General features: G+C 39.7%; 1 long non-coding RNA gene across 3 annotated transcripts in view; it reads left to right on the top strand.

Moving 5' to 3' along the window:
• The window catches only part of LOC144578317 (uncharacterized), a 163152-nt gene that overhangs the window by 42463 nt on the left and 104925 nt on the right, over nt 1-15764 (top strand). For all 3 annotated transcript variants that reach the window (XR_013523827.1, XR_013523826.1, XR_013523828.1), the window contains exon 3: nt 5395-5511. This is a non-coding gene — a long non-coding RNA (uncharacterized LOC144578317). The remainder of the gene's footprint in view (nt 1-5394; nt 5512-15764) is intronic.

Raw genomic sequence — 15764 nt, 5'->3', positions numbered from 1 at the left:
CTTCAATGCAGCCAGTGACTGGTAAATTGTATGACGTTTAATCACTTAGGTTGCCTTTATGTTTAAATAATAGTTTGTTTAGCTGAGAAAGATAAAAGATATTTTTTTCTCAGAACTTAGAAAATTCTACTCCATTATCTTCTAGTGAGATATCTCATTTCCCTTTGACACAAATTATACTAATAATTTACGGTTGTTAGCTGCCAGTGAACAGGAGCTTGAGAAGTTTTCCCCAACTTTATAGTAGGAAAGTGTTCCAATAAGTAGGAAAGTTAAAAAATGGTACAGGAAACACCCAGGTACCTCCTACCTAGGTAAGCCTTTAGCTCTATTTGCTTGGTATCTCTCTCTCTCTCTCTCTCTCTCTACATTCTTCTGTGTAACCATCTGAAAATAAGTTGCAGCCCTCATGAGACTTCACCCCTAATTATTTAGCAAACATCTCCAAAGACTAAGGAAAATCTTCTATTGGCCACATCCTCTTACTATAGCTAGGAACATTAATACTTATTATTTTATGGGAAATATTTTATATGTTCTTCTCTCCTACTTTTTAGAATTTTTCCTTGCTGTTTGATATTTTACTTTTGTGTGTACTAAAGTTGGAGTTTTCTTTTTCTTAAAAAGAAAGTTAACTTTATTTTTTATTTTATTAAAAAAACTTGCAAGTTCAGGGTACATGTACAGGTTTGTTGTACAGGTAAACTTGTCATGTGGGTATGTGGTACAGATTGTTTTATTACCCAGGTATCAAGCCTAGTACTCATTACTTATTTTCTCCGATTCTCTCCCTCCTCCCAACCTCCAGTCTCCAGCAGACCCCAGTGTATGCTGTTTCCCTCTTTGTGTCAGTTCTCATTATTTAGCTTCCATATGTAAGTGAGGTCATGCAGTATTCGGTTTGCTGTTTCTGCATTAGTTCGCTAAGGATAATGGCCTCCAGCTCCATCATGTTCCTGCAAAGGACATGATCTCATTCTCTTTTTATGGTTGCATAGTATTCCATATTGTGTAGGTACCACATTTTCTTTATCCAGTGTATCACTGATGGGCATTTAAGTTGATTCCATGTCATTGCTATTGTAAATACTGCTGCAGTGAACATATGCATGCATATGTTTTTATGATGGAATGATTCATATTCCTTTGGGTGTATAGCCAGTAGTGGGATTGTTGGGTTGAAAGGTAGTGCTGTCTTTAGGTCTTTGAGGAATTGTTAGTGTTTTCCACAATCGTTGGACTAATTTATGCTCCCACCAGCTGTGTATAAGCATTCCTTTTTCTCTGCAACCTTGCCAGCATCTGTCATTTTTTTTGATTTTTTATAATAGCCATTCTGATTGATGTGAGATGGTATCTTATTGTGGTTTTGATTTGCTTTTCTCTAATGATCAGTGGTGTTGAGGTTGGCCTCAATATCATCAGTTATATGCTTGTTGGCCACATGTATGTCTTCTTTTCAAAAGTGTCTGTTCATGTCGTTTGCCTACTTTTTTATGGGGTGGGTTATTTTTCTCATAAATTCGTTTAAGTTCCTTATAGATGCTTGATATTAGATCTTTGTCAGACACACAGTTTGCAAATATTTTCTCTCATTCTGAAGTTGTTTGTTTATTCTGTTGATAGTTTCTTTAGCTGTGCAGAAGCTCTTGGTTTACTTAGATCACATTTCTCAATTTTTGCTTTTGTTGAAATTGCTTTTGGTGTCTTTGTCATGAAATCTTTGCCTGTTTCTATGTCCAGAATGTTTTTGCCTTGGCTGTCTTCCTGTTTTTTTTATAGCTTTGGGATTTTGCATTCCAGTCTTTAATTTATCTTGAATTAATTGTTGTATATGGTGTAAGGAACGGGTCCAGTTTCAGTCTTCTGCATATGGCTTGCCAGTCATCTCACCACCATTTATTGAATAGGGAATCATTTCCCCATTGCTTGTTTTTGTCAACTTTGTTGAAGATCAGATGGTCCTAGGTGTATGATGTTGTTTTTGGGCTTTCTGTTATGTTCTGTTGGTCTAGTTGTCTACTTTTGTACCAGTACCATGCTGTTTTGGTTATTGTAGCCCTGTAGTATGGTTTGATGTTGGGTAACATGATGCCTCGAGCTTTGTTCTTTTTGCTGAGGATTGCCTTGGTTATTTGGGCTCTTTTATTATTATATGTTAAGTTTAAAATAGTATTTTCTAGTTATGGGAGGAATGTCATTGGTAGCTTGTTAGGAATAGCATTGATAGCTTTGGGCAGTATTGCCATTTTATCAATATTGATTCTTCCTATTCATAAGCATGGAATGTTTTCCATTTTTTTTGTGTCATCTCTGATTTATTTGAAAAGTCCTTTGTGGTTCTCCTTGAACAGCTCTCTCATCTCCCTGGTTATCTGTATTCCTAGGTATTTTATTATTTTGTGGCAATTGTGAATGGAATTACATTCCTGATTTGGCCTTCCGTTTGACTCATATTGATGTATAGGAATGCTAGTGATTTTTACATACCAATTTTGCATCCTGAGACTTTGCTGAAGTTGTTTATCAGCTGAAGGAGCTTTTGGACTGAGGCTGTTGGGTTTTCTAGATATAGGATTATGTAGTCTGCAAATGGATAGTTTGACTTCTTTTCTTCCTATTTGGATGTGCTTCATTTCTTTCTCTTGCCTGGTTGCTCTGGCCAGGACTTCCAATACTATGTTGAATAGAAGTGGTGAGAGAGAGCATCCTTGTCTTGTGCCAAATTTCAAGGGGAATGCTTCTAGCTTTTGACCATTCAGTGTGATGTTGGCTGTGGGTTTGTCATAGATGGCTGTTATTATTTTGAGGTATATTACTTCAATACCTGGTTTATTGAGAGTTTTTAGCTTGAAGCGATATTGAATTTTATTGAAAGCCTTTTCTGCAACTATTGAGGTAATCCTGTGGGTTTTGTCTTTAGTTCTGTTTATGTGACGAATCACATCTATTTATTTGTGTATGTTGAACCAACCTTGCAACCGAGGGATAAGACCTACTTGATCATGGTGGATAAGCTTTATGATATACTGCTGGATTCAGTTTGCCAGTATTCTGTTGAGGATTTCTGTATAGTTAGGTTGCTAGCTAGGCTAATAATGAAGAAAAGAGAGAAGATTCAAATAAACACAATTACAAATGATGAAGGGGATATTACCACTGACTGCACAGAAATACAAATAACCATCAGGGACCATTATGAACACTTCTGCGAATGAATTCCCGGACATATAAACTCTCCCAAGACTGAGCCAGGAAGAAATCGAATCTGTGAACAGAACAATAACAAGCTCTGAAACTGAGTCAGTAATAAATAGCCTACTACCACCAAAAAAATAAAAGCCTAGGACCGGATGAATTCACAGCCAAATTCTACCAGATGTACATAGAAGAGCTGGTACCATTCCTATAAAAACTGTTTCAAAAAATTCTCCCTAATTCATTCTATGAGACCAACAACATCCTGATACTAAAACCTACTGGAGACAAAAAAAAAAAAAAAAAAAAAGGCCAAAGTTGGATCTTTCTATGTGATTTCTTTTTAATCTACTTTGCTTAGCCCTTAAGTAGGCTCTTGCAATCTGACGTCAAACCTTTTTCAGTTCTAGGACATTTTCTTTGATTTTTGCTACCTCCTCCCTTTGCTCTCTACGCTGTCTTCCTCTGAAACTGTCTCTGCAGTTTCTGGATATCCATGCTAGTTCTCTTATTCTTCCGTGCTTTCTGTTTCTTGGTTCTTTGGAATTCATTTAGGTAGGATTCCTTCGCTCGATCTTGCAGCTCACTAATTTGTCTTTCAGCTTTGTTCATTTTACTGTTTTTTCCACCTCTACCTTTTACATTTCATAATGAATTTTTGAATTTCGTAGATTTCTATTGGAGTCTTTACTGAACACAAAATCTTCCTGAACTTCTCTGGGGAGGGAAAAGAGAGGTCTTCTTTTGGACCTTTTCTGAAGTTTCATTTGGTTTTCCCTGTGAGCTCAATTTATTCCAGAGTTAGTTCTTTTGTTTTGGAGCCTCTATTACTTTCTATTACTTTTTTTGCAAATGTGTTGTGATTACTGGTTGTGTGATCATCTTTATTTGCATTTCCCTGCCAACCCTGTGGACGTACTTTGTTTTTACTGTAATGAGTTGTTTTTATTGTAATCACCTGAAAAAGGCACTAGTCATACCTGTGAGTTACTAGGGCTGGACTTCTAAGGAAAGTGTAGTATGTCTCTCAGAATTATTCTTCTGAGGATCAACAGGGGAAGCAGTTATCCATCACTTCCTGACCCTCACTGATCAAGGGTTCACCCACAGGTTTCCAATGCCCCTGAGCTTCGGGACTGCAAATGCATGCACATGGAGTGGTCTTAACGCTGCAGCAATGTAAAGCCCTTGAGCAGACAGCATGAGCAATTGAGGTTATGTGAGGCTTCAGGGAACTATTTGTCACAGCTGTAGCTGGAATCCAAGGTGAGACTGAGAAGGTCTAAAGAAGGTATTAGTGGCACGTGAATCAGAATATGAGCTAGGAAATTTCAGGCAAAAGATGTTATCCTTTCAGTCACGGTCCCTATGAGATATCCGAGAATCTTAAAGCAAAGGAAGTTTCTGCTTGCAGTTACCTGACATCGTAAGGACAATAACATATCCAAATGAGCCTCAGGTGCACAAGCTTGCACAGTTCTTTAAACTTGGTTAGACCAGAATAGTCAAACACCACTTCACCTCTTCTCATTGACACTTATGGAATTGGCTCCAAATTTCAGAGTCTATCTGACACCAGCCATTGACAACATGATTGTGAGGCAGTGGGCCAGCATTAGGAAATGTGGAAGTAGCTAACGGCACATACTATACTGTCTTCGCCTCCAGCGCAGGGATGTTTGTCCTTGGAAGTCTCTCAAAGACAAAAGGTCTTTACTCCCTATGATTTTTAGCACCTTCCCAAAAGTACTGACAGACCGGGACTTTACTGGATGTCTCAGAACAAGATGATAAATTTCAATCCTTATTAGATCTGATGAATATTAATATTATGTATGTTATTCCTGTTTACTAGGGGAAATTATTTTCTGACAACAGTGATGTGTAAGTTTTTACCGAAATAACTTCATTTTATAAATAAACAATAACAGAAGGTTACTATGTAATTGAAACCAGGACAGAAAAGGGAAATGTTATCAGAAATTTGCCTCTAACTTCCAATTGTTATAGAAAGCCTCCATAATTCATACTATTTCCCTTTTAAAGCTTTCATTTAAAAAATGTTATTGCAAGAGCAAAGAGAGCCAGGAGAGAAATAATTCTTTCTTTCTTTCTTTCTTTCTTTCTTTCTTTCTTTCTTTCTTTCTTTCTTTCTTTCTTTTCTTTTCTTTTCTTTTCTTTTATTTCTTTCGACAGAGTCTCACAGTTGCCCATGCTGGAGTGTAATGGCATGATCATCACTCATTGTAGCCTCAACCTCCGTGGGCTCAGGAGATCGTCCCACCTCACCCTCCTGGGTATTTGGGGCTACAGGTATGTGCTATGATGCCCAGATAAGTTTTTGTATTATTATTACTCATTTTTTGTAGAGATCAGGTTTTGCCATGTTGCCCAGGCTGGTGGTCTCAAACCCCCGGGCTCAATTCATCTGCCTGCCTTAGCCTCCCAAAGTGCTGTGATTACAGGCATGAGTCACCATGCAGATGGAGAAGAGGCTTTCAGGTACTAGAATATTGGAGATATAATCAGTGACTATGTTAAGGGAATGATGTAAGCAGGGAAGGAGAAGAGAGCTACAAGCTGACTTCAGATTTCAAGCATGGGTTAATAAAGGTGGGTTTTGATATAGCCAGTTGATATTGGGTATAGAGAAGGGATAAGGAAAAGGATGCACAGTAATGGGAAGACATTCATTTAAAAAAAAACATTAGATTTAGGTACTTCTCAAAAAGTAATCAGTTTCATCTGGCTGGTACAAAGTTTGTCCATAGCTCAAGAGGCAGAAGGAATTGAGATGAAAATAAAGATATGAAGTCAAAAGCACACTGATGACAGCTAAAAATGACATGAATCGATTTCACTTGTTCTTTGTGTGTGTCAAGGCAGAGAACTGAGAAAAGATCCAAAATTAAAGAATGTATTAGTCTGTTTTCATGTTGCTGATAAAGACATACCTGAGATCGAGTAATTTATAAAGAAAAAGAGGAGAAAAGATCCAAAATTAAAGAATGTATTAGTCTGTTTTCATGTTGCTGATAAAGACATACCTGGGATTGAGTAATTTATAAAGAAAAAGAGGAGAAAAGATCCAAAATTAAAGAATGTATTAGTCTGTTTTCATGTTGCTGATAAAGACATACCTGGGATCAAGTACTTTATAAAGAAAAAGAGGTTTAATAGACTCATGTTTCCATGTGGCTGGGGAGGCCTCATAATCATGGTGGAAGGCAAAGGCATGTCTTCTGTGGCAGCAGGGAAGAGAGAAATGTGTGCAGGGAAACTCCCCCTTATAAAGCCATCAGTTTTCATGAGGCTTATTCATTATCATTAGAAAAGCATGGGAAAGACCCACCCCCATGATTCAATTGCCTTCCACCACGTCCCTCCCATGACACATGGGAATTATGGGAGCTATACCTCAAGATGACATTTGGGTGGCGACACAGCCAAACCATATCAAGGAATATCTGAAAGAGACTCCAATTATGGAAATAAGAATAGAAATAACAAAACACTGTGTTTCGGAAACCAAGAGCATATCAAATTTTAAAAAGGAAGAGAGGCCATTTATAATGGCTCACACCTCTAATCCCAGCACTTTGGGAGGCTAATGCAGGAGGATTGCTTAAAGCCAGCAGTTTGAGACCAGTATGGACAACATAAAAAGACTCCATCTCTACAAAAAATTTGTAAAACTAGCTGTGCATGGTGGTGATACATGCCTGTAGTCCCGACTACTCAGTTGGCTGAGGCAGGAGGATCACTTAGAGCCCAGGAGTTTGAGGCTACAGTGAACTGTGATGGTGCCACTGCACTCCACTCTGGGTGACAGAGCAAGACCCTGTCTCTTAAAAACACAGGGGGATAGACAATGTCATATAAAGTAAAGAGATATAACTAAAGGTATAAACTAAAATACAAACTAAGATATAGACTAAAAATGACGACGGAATTTGGCTGTAATGTTATTATGGACCCCAGCAGAGCCATTTCAATAGTGTGCTAAGAATGGGAGCCAGAATTCAGCAGGAGTGCAAACGCCAGATAAGGCAGTCTGGGTTTCTCTCTTCTTCCTGATTAATCTGAACTTGTGGGATTAAAACATAGCTCTTGGAGAACGAAATTCAAGGGAAGGTATTTGTTTTTGTTTCTATTTTGGTGTGGGAGTAAAAGTAAAGAAGCAGATGGGGAAGAAGAGATTGAATATGTAGGGGGATAGTGGATAGCTGAAGGTTGTGCGTGGGGCCCAGGGCTGGGTGGTTTGCTGTCACTGTTAGACCAGAGGAAAAGAGGTAAAAATGGATGGCGGTAAATACATTTTTGGATGGACAGTTCAGAATTAAAAAAAAAACACGCACAAGCAAACAAACCATTGAATACTTCAAGCAAAATCTAGAGAAAGGTTACAGTTGAAAAAATCGTGAGAACAGGGAAGGAGGAGACTGGGTTGGATTGTGATTTTTTTTTTTTTTTGAGAAAGAATCACGCTCTGTCACCTAGCCTGGAGTGCAGTGGTGCAATCTCTGCCTAAGTATGTAGCTGGGACTACAGACGCACGCCACCATGCCTGGCTAATTTTTTTATTTTTCGTAGAGATGGGGTTTCACCATGTTGGCCAGGCTGGTCTTGAACTCCTGGCCTCAAGTGATCTCCCTGTCTCGGCCTCCCAAAGTGTTGGGATTACAGGCGTGAGCCACCACACTTGGCTGGATTGTGAATTTAATGGAAGAGAAAGGCTGGTTTAGATTTAGAAGAGTCATTGCATGGAACAGAAGGGAAATTTTACCATGAGGAAATAAAAGTGAGAAAGGACATGACATGAGCAAAGGCCTCCATGACTGGCCTCGCTTTCTGTTAAAATTGTGATATGCTTTTGGTTTCCGGAACACACTGTTTTGTTATTTCTATTCTTATTTCTTTTTCTTTAGGTTTTTCTTTTTCTTTTTCTTTCTTTTTTTTTTTTTTTTTGAGGCCGAGTTTTGCTCTTGTTGTCCAGGCTGGAGTACAATGGTGTGATCTCGGCTTGCTGCCCGGGTTCAAGTGATTCTCTGTCTCCCATGTTCAAGCAATCCTCCTGCCTCAGCCTCCCGAGTAGCTGGGAGTACAGGCATGTGTCACCATGCCTGGCTAATTTTTGTGTTTTTATTAGAGACGGGGTTTCTCCATGTTGGCCAGGCAGGTCTCGAACTCCTGACCTCAGGTGATCCGCCTGCCTTGCCTCTCAGATTGCTAGGATTACAGGTGTGAGCGGCTGCACCCAGCCTCTATTCTTATTTCTATAAGTGGGGTCTCTTTCACATATTTTTTGATGTGGTTTGGCTGTGTCCCTGCCCAGTTTTCAAAAGAAGACATACAAGTAACCAACAAAAATATATAAAATGCTCAACATCACTAATAATCAAAGAACTGCAATTAAAACCACAATGGATGCCATTTTACAGCAGTCAGAATGGCTACTACGAAAAAGTAAAGAATAACAGGTGGCAAGGATGTAGAAAAACGGGAATGCTCGTACACTGTTGGTTGGACTTACAACCTCTACAGGAAACAGTATAAAGATTTCTCAAAGAACTGAAAATAGAACAGCCATTCAATTCAGTAATCCCGCTACTGAGTATCAACCCAAAGAAAAAGAAATCATTGTATAAAAATGGTATTTGCACTCATTTGTTTATTTCAGTGCTATTCAGAATGGTAAATTCATGAAATCAATCACATGTCCATCAATGTTTGATAAGATAAAGAAAATGTGGTACGTGTGTATTCTGTACCATGGAATACTACAATGAGATAAAAAAAGGGATGAAATCATGTTTTGCAACAACGTGAATGGAAGTGAAGGCCATTATCCAAAGGGAAATAACTCAGAAACAGTCAAATACTCTATGTTCTCATTTATAAGTAAGGGCTACACAATATATCCTGGTAACAAAACTGCACTTGCACCCCCTAAATCTATTTTTTTTAAACAGCCAAAAAAAAAAAAAAAGTACCAATAAGAGGTGCCCATGGCTCTGTGAGGACAGAGACCCAGAAGTTTGGTTTCATCAATTTGCAGGGTCGCTTGACTTTCTCTAGCAGGGCTCAGACCTTTTTCAGGAAAAAAATTGGATTGTTTCTAGTCTTTTGCCCAAAGGTCAGACAATATTCGGAGTGAGTGTGGCAGGAGGATAGGATGTAGGTAAACTGAGGTACTGAGAGGGGAGAGAGATCAATCATCACGTTCAGGTAGGTTGTAAAGCTACTGGTGAGATGGCATGTACAGTGGGGTCGGGGGAGATGCGGTGTCAATGAGGGGAGGGCTCTGGGAGTGAAGTCAAGGTCAGAGGGAAGAAAATTCTCTGAGAAGTGGAAGATGAGGAGGTTGTGGGGAGAGTCTGAAACATTGTAATCTAGGATTTCTGGAGCCTAAGCACATTCTTGAGGCCAGCGTTGAACCAGACTAGTCTTTGAGCAGAGAGGAGAGGGAGAATCAAATAATTATTTCTATCATATTTAACTATATCTTCATCAATGTCCCAGATCAATACAGGGGGATAAAGCAATGCAGTAGTTATGAACTCACAACTCACAAAACTCAGCGGTGATTCCTGTCCCTTTCATCTTATCATTTAAGGGAAATCTAGTTAAAAGTGGCCATTAATCAGAGCCTGGGAAGTGCTGACTATTTGAAGGGGTGGAAAAGCTAATTATTAGACATGCCCTCAATCACCACTGAAATATAATGTGACTATGAGCCATCACTGGTGGTAATATTTTCAAGGTGCTTGTACCACAGGAAATATCATGTTACATATTTATTTCAATATATTTTAACAAAATGCCATGCAATGGAATAATTTGATACTAGGTGTAATGTTTAAAGATACGTCAAAGAGAGGATGACTTAGCCTAGAGGTTATGAAACACTATGGAAAAAATGGAAATCTCGGCCTGTTCTCATTAACTATTGTGGATAACCACTGTATTTCCCAATGTGCAAAGTATGCAAATTGTGGAAGATTCACAAAATTTTTTTTGGAAAATGGCAACAAGAAAGTAGATAAATGATTATTCCTCCAGGGCAGATCCTTAGGCTTTACCTTGGTTTTCTGCTGTCTCTTAATTCAATCACCTACAACTCACACAGAAACTAGAGGATACACACACACAATTTCTGTTTTTGTTACATATGTGTCGTTGTTGAAAGCTTCATTAACTTTCTTCACTGCAAAAAGGATATGACCTTAGAATCCTGAAAGAGTGAAAACGACTCTGGCAGTCTTGGGTCGCTTTACAGCCTTATTCAGATTTTTTTCTTTTAACTTGTATTTTAGGTTCAGGGGTACATGTGCAGGTTTGTTATGTAGATAAAGTTGTGTCACAGGGGTTAGTTGTACAGATTATTTCATCACCTAGATACTAAGCCTAGTACCCAATAGTTATTTTTCAGATTTTCTAGCCTCTTTCTATGGAATTGGTGCTCTGACCTTAGGAAGGAAAGGGAAAAGCTTTACAACCGAAACAAGATCCATTGCCAATCTGCGTGACTTTTTCATGTATCTGGAACTGGGCTGGTGAAGTTCAGTAATCAGAATGATGAAAGCATCCTTTTCTTTGCCTTGCTGGTTTAGAGTGTTTATGTACTCTATGGGTTTAAGTTTTTTAAAAGTTCACCCTTGCACTTAAGTTTTCTGTTTCATCAGCAGCATTGAGCTGAATTGGCCTAAAATATGCCTTCTGATAGAATGAGGTATCCTCCGAAGTACTGACCCCAAACTCTGCTGCTTAATCAAGGGCATATACGTTTTCTTAAAAAGACGCTGTGTGACCAGTTCAGAAACGCAAGGGCGCAGCCTGCTTTGATTAGTTTGCAACCTTCCTGCTGCAGAACTGCCTCCAGCAATGTAATACAAGTTCCAGCCAACTTAATTTTTTTAATAAGGGAAAATAAAAGTGAAAAATGAAAAAGCGCGTTGTCAGTGCTTCTTAAACCATCTCAGGATCACAGGAGGACAGAAATAAATAGTTGGCTTTGAGGAGCCCAGAGCGGTAGGGTGGTGACAGGAACTGATTGAGAAGCTGGCGACAGGCCTCTAGAACCCTTGTCCTCACGTGCTAATTCACACCACACACACTAAGTTTCTTTTAGTTTTTCTGGCTCAAAAATGTCAGCCTTGCTCGGTTTATTATTTCCAGGTGCCCTAGGGCATTTTTGTTTGCAGAAATGGATTTAGTCCCGGTGAGCTCCAGATACGGAACAGAATTCACATCTCTCCACACCCGGAGCTCACTGGGGCCACATTGCAATGCATCTCTGCTTACCTCAATCCTACCCCAAAGATAACTTGATAACACAGTTTCTATTCCAAAGAAGAAAGGCCATTTAATTAGAGAGGCTTTAAATTGTACATTTCTCTGGTTCTTAAAACAGTCAGGTGTTTTCTTTGTAGAACTCCGTGGGAAATTCATTCAGTGAGACAGAGCCATTGGGCACAGTGAGCAGTGAGACAGACGTTCTTTCTGAAGGAAAATCCTCTCCTCAGCTAGTTCAGAAAGGGAGGGAGAGCGTTAATGTTTGTCTTGTGGGTCTGTTTTGCTTTACTGCACTTGATGATAAACACTCCGGTCGAAAGACCAAGTACTGATGAAGTGGCACAAAACTGCATGTCATCCCATAGTCCTGGAAAAGAAGGTCGCTGTGTTTTTATTTTGAGCATACCATAGCATGGAATCCCATCACAGTCTTTGAAAACCGACCTATAACAACACACGGCTGATGTTTGGCTTGCCTCTAAACCACAGTAGAATAGCCACGATGCCAGCAAGTTTCCTTCCTTCACTTCAGCCAAGTGTTCTAAAAGCTATGTCCTGGAATTGTATTGTAGAAGAGCAATGATTTCTGGAGTAAAAATGGTTTTAGAAGAAAATGACTGAGTCGTTCTAATGCACCATGGCGTGCCTTAGACAGAAATTTTAGCTGTTTTTACACTCCAGTAACTAACTGTGAAATAGAGGCCAAATCCTTTGGAGCCCTCCATTTAAAAGATGGGAGGGTTGATGTTGAAGGCAATGAGCTTCCTTCCCCGTAAATGAAAAAAATCAAAAGCTTGAATTTGATGATCCATTAGACCTTTCTATAATTCTAAACTTTTGCTTTTTGCTTTGGGAGAGGTTCCATTACTGGTGTAAAATGTATTGCTCAGTCCTCTCTATTTTAGAAATAAATGACTTCTCAGGAAATCTTTTTTTAATTCATAGGAAAATTAATAAATTAGTAATAGTACGAACAACAATGATTGGCTTGCTAATTACCTCTAGAACTGATTGAGAAGAAAGGATGTGCAAGTCTGCTTCCTGGAAGGCCTTGGAGACTAAGATACAGGCACATCTCATGACGATGCGGGAGAGTAGTCAGCTGTGAAGCAAGGCTCCGGAGTTAGGCAGCGTTTCCTTGTCACTTGTTGCCACTGACGTTCATCAGGACACTTTTCCCTCTCCTGCAGAGGGCCAGAGCTGCTGTGGTGGTTTCAGAAAAATAAGAGCCAGTCGTTGAGGATGGGCTGATTACAGGCTGGTGGGAAGTGAGTTGGGAAGCTCTAGAAGATGATGCATAGCTTATTTCCATTCCGACTGTGGATTCTTTGTGGACAGCTCTCTCTGATTAGTTGAGAATTGACTATATGTCTATATTAATATATGTCCGTAACAAATTGGACAATTCATCGAAGTCATTTCCAGCTTGGTCATTTCATGATCCTCAAATCCAAGTTCAGTTAGCATTTTCCTCATGTATATTCTTCCTCTCAATTCTCTACTCACAGATACAGAAGTATTTCCCTGAGAAAGAACATTGGTACAGAGTGAAATGATATGAGAAACATCTGTTACTGAATTGGAAACTTGAACTTTCATTTGCTGTTGAATTGCACATACCCCTAGCTCTATAACAAATGATAATGACACCAATTATTTTTTAAGAAATAATTTGTAGATTATTCTCTTGGGATTGAGCTGCTGAGGAGGTTTCACCCGATTCACATCCAAGTCTAGAAACCAAAATACACTGCTTTAATCTATCCAAGGTGATTTGATCCATGTAGAGTAATTCTCCAAGTAGTAGAGGATTTTCAGGCGTTAATATTATAGCTTGTGTTTGCAACGAGGTCAGGTGTTGCCATAAAGGAATGTTAGTTACTCTTTCTTGGATGAACAAAAGAGATGGCCATTGAGACAGAGATGGAAAGGAAGTTCTTTCACTATGGGGATGATTAAAGAACATGGGAAGGAGAAGAGGTAATCCCGGGCAATTGCATGGCTAAGACTGAAAATCTCTCCAAATTCAGCCACCCTGTGGGATCTTATAAAAATTGTTTTATGTATAAACTGAATAATTGCAGTCTTAATTATAAGACTGAAGTTCTGGGTGGACCAAGCCTACAATGGCATAGAAGTATCACAGTTGAAAGTGCCACCACGGAGACATTTCTTCTCCCTATGGAGAAACTACCACAGACAAGAGATGGATGAAAGTGGTGTTTGTAGATCACTAAAGCACACCTCTGATGTATTCACCAACCACAGCATGGCTGGTACTCAGCAACAATACTGGACTGCAGGGACCATACCTGGGTGACTATGTTCCTTGTGTTTCAACAGCGACACCGTGTGGTAGCAATTATATAAAAGTGGCTTTCATCACCGACAGAGCAGGTGTTCGGCTTTTCTTTCAGGATGAAATTTAAGCATCTCTGGCAGATATGAAATTCTCCTAGGAAGGAGTATCCTAGGGAAGGAAGGGAATAAATGACTATAATCGAAATCGGCCATGCCACTATCTGAAAGGGACCCTTTCCTTCCCTCCTCTTCAAAAAGATGATAAAGAAATATTTATTTCCTTCCATCAGGAAGTATCTCTTCACTCAACAGAGATAATTAGGATTAATCAATTTGAGGCCTCAGAAAGATTCAGTATGAGTGGCAAAGCAATCCTACAGCTCAAAACTTTGATGCCAACCTTATTCCCCAAATAATCTCTTTGAAATGAAGGCCTTGGAGTAGAAGCTAAAAGCTTAGGCTTTGCCATAGACCTACCTGGGATTAAGCAAGCCTAGGTTTGCTACTTTCTATCTATGACTTTGGAAAAGTTATTCAACTTTGGCCCTCACTTTTTCTACCTGTGAGATGAGAAAGAAGCAACACACCTCACAGAGAGATTTTGAGAACCTAATGCATTTTTTTTAAAAAAACTTTTTTTCTCTCAGGCTAGAGTGCAGTGGTGCAATCACAGCTCACTGCAACCTCTGCCTCCTGGGTTCAAGGGATTCTTCTGCACCAGCCTCTATTGTAGCTGGGATTACAGATGCACACCATGATGCCTGGCTAATTTTTGTATTTTTGGTAGAGACGGGGTTTGGCCATGTTGACCAGGCTGGTCTCGAACTCCTTAACCCAAGTGATTCACCTGCCTCGGCCTCCCAAAGTGCTGGGATTACAAGCATGCGCCACTGTGCCTGGTACTAATCCGTATAGAGTTTTTTGTTTTGTTTTGTTTTGTTTTAGATGGAGTTTCACTCTTGTTACCCAGGCTGGAGTGCAATGACGCGATCTCGGCTCACCGCAACCTCCGCCTCCTGGGTTCAGGCGATTCTCCTGCCTCAGCTTCCTGAGCAGCTGGGATTACAGGCAGGAGCCACCATGCCCAGCTAATTTTTGTATTTTTAGTAGAGACGGGGTTTCACCATGTTGACCAGGATGGTCTCGATCTCTTGACCTCATGATCCACCCGCCTCGGCCTCCCAAAGTGCTGGGATTACAGGCGTGAGCCACCGCGCCCGGCCCCAGTTTTTATACCAGTGCTGGATCCAGTAAGCTGACATTTGCTGGATGCCGTAGTACTTTTGTCTTTTAGTAGTGTCTGGCTGTTTACTTTGCTCTTGGGTCCTCTCTTACTTTCATTAATTCAAGAGTTTTGTATAATCCTGTAACCAGGTATTGATTACTGTATGACTTACTCTGTTTCAACTTTACATCTACATTTCTGAAATGCACTCCAACGTGAAATTATATTTTTTGTTAGTGTTTTAGAATAAATGGCCGTTACTTGAAAGTTCTGGTGAAGTGCAAGGATCACGGAGTTGAATACCTCCACAGACCAGGCAGGAATGTAATCAATCAAAGCACATGAGATGAGAAGCAGCAGTAGTGCCTGATAGGAAGAGTGTCTTTTCCCTCTGTGGGAGCAGCCCCGTCTCATCAGGTGACTCTTAGCAGATAGAGAAAGACTTAGTGTTCCCAGGTCTTCTATTTTTCAAGAAAAGCAAGAAAGACAATTTTATTGTGTAGAATTCTCTCTTCTTAACTACTGGCCGGTCATCCAGATGTTTGAAAACACGATGGACCAATCAAGGCATATTTGTGAGCCATGTCTAGGCCCTGCTTTCCCGGGGAGATACAACTTTGGATGAACGCCACCTAGTGGTAAGAATTGTAATTAAGAGACAAAAACGTGCTTCACAGTGTCTGATCCAATGCTAAGTATGAAATGGTGATGGTTATCTTCTAATCTTTTCTTAAGTTATTGGCCA

This window comes from Callithrix jacchus, chromosome 11, assembly GCF_049354715.1.
Source record: "Callithrix jacchus isolate 240 chromosome 11, calJac240_pri, whole genome shotgun sequence".
NCBI lineage: Eukaryota > Metazoa > Chordata > Mammalia > Primates > Cebidae > Callithrix > Callithrix jacchus.
Note: the sequence above shows the minus strand (reverse complement) of the source record. Positions and strands in the feature narration are given on the sequence as shown.